The following is a 10,142-nucleotide window of genomic DNA, read 5'->3' as shown; positions in this document are numbered from 1 at the left end:
GGCCTCACTGCCATATCATTAATGATAACACTAATTAGTGTTCCCACACATTTTTTTTTTTTTTAAGGGAGGAATATATTTTACTGTATGAAGACAAGATTCGAATCATCAAAATATCGCAAGGCTACCAATTCAACTAGTATTTAAGTCGGTGTGGACAATGGTCTATTGGGAAATTTCACACTTTTATTTTTGCGTAAATAATTTCTCAATGCATATTTTTACGGAATTGATTTTATGTTTTTGTTCTCCGTTCATATTTTACATATTCTAATTATATCCTAAATTAATATCTTTATACACACTACTTAAATCATTTGTTCTACATAGAATCAATGATATAGACTCATTTTTTATTCCACCCACCTTGAAAACATCTTTCACAAGAAATTTCTCAGCAAATCATTCCATGAATCTTCAGATTATACAACAAATTACTTCATTTGATTTTCAGTTACATTATCAAATTGATTCCTTCAATCCACAAATCTAGTCAACATCGAAAAAATCATTAATTGGTATCGACTTGCATCAATATAGATCTTGAAACAATATCGTTTTGTATCAAACTCCATTGAAGACATACAATTTCATCTATCTCTTTTTTTTTATTTTATTTATAAACTCTTGTTTTTTTTTGAAGCAATTCGATTTTGCTTGTTTGGTACTGGTTATCCGAATGAAAAAAGGTTTATTTGATTTTTAACTTTCGAAACATGTAAAAAAATTCAGAATTTGGTTTTCGAAATAATTCTTAAATTCGGAAGTTAAGTTCCGAATCCAAATTCATAACTTGATTTTTTAATAGAATTAATAATTTCGATAGTTGATATCCGAAAAAAGTAACATGTTTCAGCACTGATTTACCGAATTAAAATCCTGGAAAAAAAAATTATGCACAAAAAACTTAAGCTCCGTTTGGTAGAGCTTTGTAACTATGATTTGAGAATATGAGTTGTATTTTGAGTTTGTGTGTTTTAGAATTATGATTTGAGTGTAGAAAATTTGTTTGGTTATGATTTTTGAATAAAGTGTTGAATTGAGTGTGGAATTGAGTTTTGAATTGAGTGTAGAATTGAGTTTTGAAAGTTTGATTTGACATGTGAAGTAAGAAAATTTGTTTGGTTATGAGTTTTGAAAAGAGTTTTCAAAACTTAATTCAAATTGTTATAACTCATAACAAAACACATTACTTTCACATTATTGAAAATTTTGATCAACACTCATAACCAAACTCTTTTTAAAATTCAATTAAAAAAATTTATTATTAATGAAAAATAACATTAATCAATTTTTTAATTGAAAATACTACAAAGGAAATAATTTTTTTTCAAAATAAATATTCAAAAAATTTAAATAATAAATATTTAAATAATTTAAATAATTTAAAAAATTTAATAAGTAAAAAATTAAAATAAATATTCAAAAATTTTCAAGCGTAAAAATTTAAATAATTTAAATATTCAAAAAATTAAAATAATTTAAAATTTTAATATTTTAAATTTGAAAACAACTCTACACTCAAATCGTAACCAAACATATAAAACAAAACTCAATTAAAAAATTATTTTTAAAACTCATAACCAAACACATAATTCGAAACTCCATACTACTTTCACAACTCTACACTCAAATCGTAACCAAATACATAACAAAAAAAATTAAAATATTTAAAAATATTTTTATAAAATAGAGTTTGAATTTATTTTTATAAAATATTTTAAAATTTAAAAAATTAAAATCGCAATATTTAAAAATTTAAATATTTAAAAATATTCAAAAAATTAAAAAAATTAAAAAAATCGTAACATATTATTAAAACATTTAAAATCTTAACAAAATTAAAATATTTTTAAAATATTGATTTGAATGGAGTTTTGAAAAGAGTTTTGAATTATGTGTTTGGTTATGAGTTTTGAAAAGTAATGATTATGTTTTGAATTGAGTTTTGAGAAATGAGTGTAGAATTATGATTTGAAAACCCTAAACAAACACCACACTCAAAAGTGAGTGTTGAACTAGATTTTGAAAACTCCACCAAACGGAGCCTTACATTTTCATAACTGCTTTTGTTATAACTAGGCATATTGTTATTTGAATTTGAATTTGAATTTCTATTGATTTGTAACTCTTCCATCACAAAAATCAAGAATTATGGTGGATTCTAATGACAAAACGATATAATCAATACAGTATTGTAGGGAAGGTGGTTTGGAAATACTCTTTGGATCCAATGGGACGCATAAGATCCTCAGCTGGTAGCCTGAAAAGAATGAACACTCCGGTCGGGGGTGCCAGAATTAGCACTCCGACGGATAAGTCAGTGTATGCTTTCTAAATTGCGTGTGTCTTAAGTGAAGCGTACTAATTCTCACATACCTCTTTCTGGCTGATGTTCTTCTATTTATATCTTTTCTTTGTTGGGCCTCGGGGCTGGGCCCACTTTCAATTCACCGTATAACTATTTTCTCGGCTCCTTTTGTTGCAAACCGCTTTCCACTCGGTCCCTTACTCAACAGGCTATTTGGCCGAATAAAGTAGGATTTAAATGTGTAAGATGGGGCCGAATGCGATGTATATATTTTGACTCTCCAGGTCCAATTATTCGGTCTCTTTACGTCTCCAATTATTTGGCCCCCACAATTGCCCCCCAACCACTCCACTAACGACAGTTAACTGGAGTGCTTGGTTTCGAACTCGAAAAGTCAGAGCCGAAATTCAGCGGCTAACCTCATTCCAACGCGGATGTCACAGCATAAGCCTCTCGGTTATCATTTCAACTTCCCGCCCCTTCGTACGCTTCCATTTATTGTGATTTAAAATCTTGTCGTCTTTTCGAATACACATTTTTGGATGCCTAGAGTTTTTGGACTGCCTTCCGACTCAACTCTGCAACTTCCATTCATCGTTTATTGTCCTCTCCGTCTCTTGTAAGTTCTCTTCCTCTCTGCTTTGAATCCCTTTTCCTGGTTTGCCTTTAGTTTAGTACACCCCTATAGGCTGATCGAAATGGCAAAGCATCTGAAAGACCTCCTCTCCGCAGACCGAATTTCTGGCCTTCGACACCATTTTTCTATTCCTGATAACGTTCGTCTGTCGCTTGTGACAGACGGCACCCTCAATATGGAGAGGGTTAATGAAAGCACAATCGTCTTCCCTTTCTTATTAATTGCAGAGGGCGGAATCCGTTTCCCGTTTCACCCATTTCTTAGGGCTGTCCTTCGCCGTTGGGGTCTAATCCCTCCCAACCCAATGTCAACTTTTTTAGAATCGTAATGGGGATTATAGAGCTAAATCATCGCCTTAGGATTAACCTCGGCATACCAGCTATTCAGTATTGTTATGCCTTGGCTAAGTCTTCTAGTCGACATGGACGCTATTTCCTTAGGGCCAAGGACACCGACCATCAATTAGTGACTATGCTTTCCAGCTCAGGCAAGTGAGTTGATGATGTTATGGTCGTTGTCCGAGGTAACTGGGAATTCGGCGAAGGCGAGGATCGCCTTGATTCTATTCCTAGAAGGATGGGCGAACCAGGTGGCCGTATAGCTTCTTGCGTTTATTTTTCTTACATTTACAAAGCTTCATTTTTGAGATCTCATGGTTTTGCTTGTGCAGAAAACGATTTGAAGAAAGTCTTGACTTCAACCTACGACGCCGTTCTTTCAGAAATTAAAGTCGCACTCAAATATTTCGGCCGTTCGAGTCTTCAGAAACAATGGAGGGCGGCCCACATTCTCCTTCGATACGAGCCGACATATACGACGTTTTCGGCGGCAGAAAATATCCCAATTTCGAGGGGTGAAGAGTTTCTTACGGCTCTTGTTTTGACAGACTTAAAAAACTTGCGGCAAGTTGGTTTCGAGGGGTCCGATTCGGAGTGGGCGGAAGTAGCTGAGGTCGCTGAGTCAGACCAGTCCAAAGCCGAAGTAGACGAAGGCTTTGAAGTTGGCCTTTGAGGAAGCCGGCCTCAATTCAGCCAACCCTCCGTCCACTTCGGGCCGAGGGGACCTTCCGTTTGACGACATTTTTATCGGTTTATGTAATAACCCTCACCACTGATCACTGATAACACTACTGATTACTGTTAAACTGAGGCCAAATATGTTAATTGATTGACTGACTGAAAACTAAAGTCGAATTGATTGAGTATATTAGTTTAAATGCATATCTATCTGTTGACTGTTAAACTTATCTGTTCATGTTTTATGTTTTAAATTGCGAATTGAAGGCCTTGTCGGCGGCCGAATCTGAAATCGAGTGATGTTTTATGATCATTAGAATTTATATGATTTTATGGCATAATTATCTGAAATGTGATTTGGTTCGATTAAATTAGGATAAATAATGTTGAATTGCAAAGTTGGCCTTATTCACAATTTTGTCACTTAAGTGGCCCACTATCTAAACATTTTTGAGCTCACTACATTAGACACAACACATTTTCATCAACCCATTTTGTAAACAACAGCCGACTATAGTGAGAGAAATAGGAGAAGTCTTGAGTTCATGAGTTGTAGTTTGGTGACTTGAAGATTTGGTAGAAAGATTTCATAATTGAGCCTCCTCACCTCTAATTCAAGACCTAAGGTAGTGTAATTATCCTCTTGTTTATGAATTGAGCTTGTTCTTGCATGATTCATGTCAAAATTAGTGGATTGAGTCTAGAATTAGCTTAATTTGTTGAATTGAAGCTCATTTCATGCATGCACGTTTACATTGTTGTATTTTGAGTTGATTTCATGGAAAATTATTACATGCATGTCCAAGTTCTAGCTAAGGTTCATGAAATCATCATGTTTTTGTAAGAATTGGCTCTTTAGAGCAATTATTTGAAGCTTGAAAGTTGTTTAAAGTCTTGCATGTTCAATTGAAGTTGTGTTCTTGAAATTTGGTTTGAAATTGAGTTGAATTGATTTTCCTTTGGGGCTTTGGTTTTACTATTGACCTTTGAAACATGTTGTTCTATGAGTTTACAAATGTTTTTCCAGCAAATTAGCCCAAGAGGATCGAAATTCATGTTTTAAAACTTGATTTTGAGCTTGAAGTTCAAATCTGGAAATTCCAGATTTTGGACTCACGCTCGAGCGAAATGTATGCCGTTCGAGCGTGAAAATTGTGCTCTCAGCATTTTGTTGTGTTTTGCATTCCACTTGAGCGGGGTAATTTACGCTCGAGCGGTACATTGTGTCTCAAGCTCGAGCGGGTGTCGAGCGCCCAATCGAGCGTAAATTTCATCTCTCCAGCACTTTTGACTGTTTTGCAGTATGCTCGAGCGGGTGAGTCTACGCTCGAGCGAAAACATTTGTTTGCATGTCCGCTCGAGCGGAGTAACCTACGCTCGAATGGGACTCCTATTTTCTGAAAATTCTAAAAATGCTTTTCAAGTGCATCTTTGCATCCTCATTTCATCCTAAGCATTCTTAGGCCTAGTTTAAGGCATCTTAATGAGGATATAGATATAGAATACACCGAGGCAAATTAGGGATTAAGTTATTATCTTTCCCAACTGTGTAACTTAGTGTGTGTTCGTCCTGTAAACTGTGTAGGGTGGCGACTGGAGACGCGCTCTAGCTTAACTGTAGCCCAGAACTCTATGAGTAACAACTGTGTAAAGATATGTTCAAAGATGAATATTTTCTGACTGTTAACTGAACTGCTTTCTGAACTGTTACTGTCAACTGAATGAATGTATGTATGTCCTATATTCTGAACTGTATTGTGGCATCCTTAACAACTACTGTTTACTGTTACTGCTACTGTTACAGAGATCTCTGTCGGTTCCCATGTGGAACCACTACTGTTTACTGTTATGATGCCATCATTGACTGCTCGGTCTTTTAAGACCTACTGTTTACTATACTGTTATGCTAATGGATGTACGACATATGACTGTTACGACTGAACGATTAAAATACTAATTTAATGAACTGTTTTCATTACTGTAAGGACATTCATTCTTAACCTCTTTATGCATTATGTTATTCATTGGGCTTTAACTCACTGTTTATATATATGTAGGTGTACAGGCACCAGACCGGAGCTAGGAGCATGGGTTAGACTTCCTTTTTGTCAAGCCAACCACTGTGCCTCAATGCGAGGTTCCGACCCTGCCAAGCTATGGCTTAGGGGTGTTTTAATTTCCCCCGTCTGTCTCTGTATCTATTTTGTAATAACTGTATAGACTGATAGCACTGTACTGTACTGTTTAATAGGGATTGGGTCTCTATTCTGATCGACTGTAAATGTTGTACATACTATTTTGTACTGTTCATGTATATATGTATGAAAAACCTTTTTGCATACAGACTCACAGCTCATCGGACATTGTTTATTTACTGTTTTGGCTTCCGCCAGTCCCTGTACTCTGTTTTACTGTCCTACTGTTAAGCAGGCCTTCGGTAATTCTCGGATTACTGGCCGGTTATGGTGCTGAACCCATAGGGGCGGGTTTGGGTCGTGACAATTTAGAAGACCTTCCCGGCGCATACACCGAAGACATGGCTGGGTTAAACCTCACACAACTCGCTAAAAAGAAAAACGCGGAAAGAATGGCCACGCGGCGAAGAGCAGAGGCCATTCGATCTGAAGTGCCACTTGCAACCGAAGTTCAACCCTCCCTGCCTGTTATCGAGGAGGAAACGGCTTAAACTCGAAGTGCCGAGTCCGAGGCGGTTGTGCAGGCTAATCAAGAGGAGAAGCGTCCTTCCGAGGTCGAGGCTGGCTCTGAAGAAAACCGTGCTAACAAACGGCCGCATTTAGAGGTGTCGAATGTGATTGTGCCTTTTGTCATTCAACCAAAGATAAAAAAACATGCTAATCTCCTCTGACGCGTCGGCTATTAAAGACCCAGCCGTAGCGTTGAGCATGGCTGCGTCCGTCTCTTTGCCGGCTAACAAGGCGGCTCTCCGGGCGGAGCCGGATCTGCTGGCAATAGCATTAGCCGCTTAATCGGCTCTTCTGGTATATACCTTGACCTTGTTTTTCCCTTTTATACAAATATTGTTTTGGTTTTAATTTCCTGTTTTGCAGACGGTCGGAAGGATAGCCGAGATAGGCCATCGCCAGCATGATGCCGTCGAACAACTTGGTCGTTTACAATTGGAAGTTGAGGGCCAGAGGAGCAGGGCCGAGTTCGAAGCGGCGAGGGCGAAGATGGAAGGCGTGAGGGCCGAGGCCGAGATGGAAAGGGCAAGAAATTCGGACCAGTTCAGATTGGCCGCCGAGGAGAGGGTGAATGCGAGCGAAAGTGTGCTTAAGTTAGCCCAAGAGGCGATTGCCAAATTGGAGGCTGACTTGGAAGAATTGAAGAAGGCGAAGGAAGTAGCCGACTTCAAGGTGTACGAGGCTGGGCAAAGCGCTGCCCTCGCAAGTTATATGGAAGAAGTCCCCAAATTTGAAAATCGGGGATTCAAACACGGCTGGCTCAAAGCCCTTGCTACTGCTAATGTGACATTGGCTATGCCGATTCCATACAAGCAAGTGGACGTTGAGCCACTGGAGTCTGACTCCGAGGATTGATTAGGGCAACATTTTAGTTGTTTTTTTTTACGGATTTTGAATGTATTGTCGCAGTCTTTAGCTTAGTAGTTTTTATGTGTAAGATGACTACAGTTTTTTGCTAGGCATTTCCATGCAAACTTGTAGCTTTTTGTTTAGTAGTTTTCACATGTAAAATGGCTACAGTTTGTGCCTAATTTACTAATGAAAATTTCCTTTGTGCTTTGCTATTATTTGTGCTTAATTTTGTTATTGATGAATGGTATTGCTTTTCGCTACTTTGGATAAAACATTCGCGTACACTTGCCGATTAGATAACTAGGCAGTTTAGTAATTTACCTTCGTCGAATAGCCGATCAGATTAATAAATCTGCCCTTGCCCCAGCCAATGTATGAACTCTGAAAGCCAAATATCATTAGTTCATGGAGTGGCTGCGGCACAGATCGATCGACATCGGGCTTGGATATTTTTCCGATCAGATTAATAAATCTGCCATTGTCCCAGTCAATGCATGAGCTCCAAAAGCCGAATATTATTGGTTCATGGAGTGGCTGCGGCATAGATCGATCGACATCGGGCGTAGATATTTGGCCGATCAGATTAATAAATCTGCTCTTGCCCCAGCCAATGCATGAACTCCAAAAGCCGAATATTATTAGTTCTTGGAGTGGTTGCGGCACAGATCGATCGGCATCGGGCTTAGATATTTGGCCGATCAGATTAATAAATCTGCCCTTGCCCCAGCCAATGCATGAACTCTAAAAGCCGAATATTATTGGTTCATGGAGTGGCTGCAGCACAGATCGATCGGCATCGGCCTTTTGGAGTTTAACATTAATGAAATCACCTCGGGGGCGCTGCATGCATTAGGAATAAATGGGGTGGGTTCTTCGCGCCAGTGATTCCACTTATCGTGTTCAGACTCAATTTAAATCAGTTTATTGCGGAAGGTTAGATAAGTGCGAATGTCAAATAGACTGTTCTTCAACAGCAGAGGAGAATGGTGAACATTGGCTGAGCTTGACACTAAAATGAATCGCAGCAGCGAGACCACATGCACGGGAGGTAGGATGTCTAGGGAACAGGAAAAACGTCAGCCCCCAAGTCGTCGAAGCAGATCACCCCAAAAAGAAAAACAGCAACAGGGAAGCTCCCCGCAATTGTGATCGAGAAATGAGCCCGACGCGACGCCGCCGCCGTTGAGTTTTGCGATTTTTGTGGGGAATAAATCGATGACGGAGGCGGATTCTATTGTTAACGACCTAGGTGTAGCAGTCGAGTTCGCTCGACAGATTTTTCCACCAGAAGTCCAGCAGTCAATGGTTGGTCGACAGGATTTCAAAGTATTTCGAGAGGGCATCCACGGAGTAGTGAGAGGGCTGTATACCGCCTATGAAGTCAGCATGCGTCTGCGCGCCACGCGGCGAGAGATAGAGAAGAAGGACGAATGAATTCGAAACTTAGAGGCTCGTGTGGAGAAGGCCGAGCGCGAGCTAAGGAAGGCCCAAACTGCCGAGCCACGTGTGGCCGGACAATCCAACCCGGTCGTAGATGAAAGAGTGACCCAACGGCTGTTAAGCCATGTGATTGCCGATCAAGATACGGCAAGTATGTTCCCAATAGAGAATGCGAAGGCCGCGACCTATGAACGAGGCTTCCATGAAGGCCAAAAAGTCGGAATAGAGAAGACCAAGGAGAAACTCGCAGAGGAGGTATGCCGATCCGAGAACCGGGACTTTAGGCATGGGTGGATTAAAGCTCTCTAAGCCGCAGAGGCACTCCAAAGAGTAGGAGTTGAATCGGCGTCGCCATTATATCAACGTTATCACTTTCATTTTGGCGCTTTCGAAATTGAGAAGAGCGATGACGAGTGTGATACTGAATAGAATTGAATATATTGTAAACGCTCCAACACAGATTGGGCGTCAGCTATGTATCTATTGGTTAACTTAATAAAATACTTTGTTTTAAATGTTTGCGTTTCATTTTGAGTGTTTGCATGCTTAATTTGTTTATGCGGTTTGCACCGGCTCAACTTAATTAAACATTTCATTTTGAATGTTTGTATACTTTAGTGTATACGGTTTTCGCCAGCTCAACTTAACGAAGCATTTCACTTTGAATTTTGTATGCTTCAACTTTCGTGTAGGGTGCTCTGAATCCGGTGTCTTATTCAGCCCAAACGTGTTATGCACGGCTGGGGCTTCGAATTCGAAGGCTTTTTATCTACGAAGGGCACTCCGAATCCGGAGTCATATTCGGCCCATAATTGTCCTGCACGAATGAGGTTCCAAATCTGGAGTTTTATTCGGCCCATAAGTGTTATGCACCGATGGGGCTCCGAATCCGGAGACTTGGTCAATCGTGATATCCACGAAGGGCGCTCTGAATCCGGAGGCCTAATTGACCCAAAGGTGTCATGCACCGATGGGGCTCCGAATTCAGAGACTTAAATCTTGGCCAATCGTGATATCCATGAAGGGCGCTCCGAATCCGGACGCTTAATCGGCCTAAAGGTGTCATGTACCCATGGGGCTCCAAATCCAGAGACTTGAATCTTGGCCAATCGTGATATCCACGAAGGGCGCTCCGAATTCGAAGGATTAATCGGCCCAAAGGTGTCATGCCCCTATGGGGCTCC

The sequence above is a fragment of the Camellia sinensis genome, chromosome 9, assembly GCF_055761805.1.
Source record: "Camellia sinensis isolate YWXY chromosome 9, ASM5576180v1, whole genome shotgun sequence".
NCBI lineage: Eukaryota > Viridiplantae > Streptophyta > Magnoliopsida > Ericales > Theaceae > Camellia > Camellia sinensis.
This window is presented reverse-complemented; position numbering follows the sequence as displayed.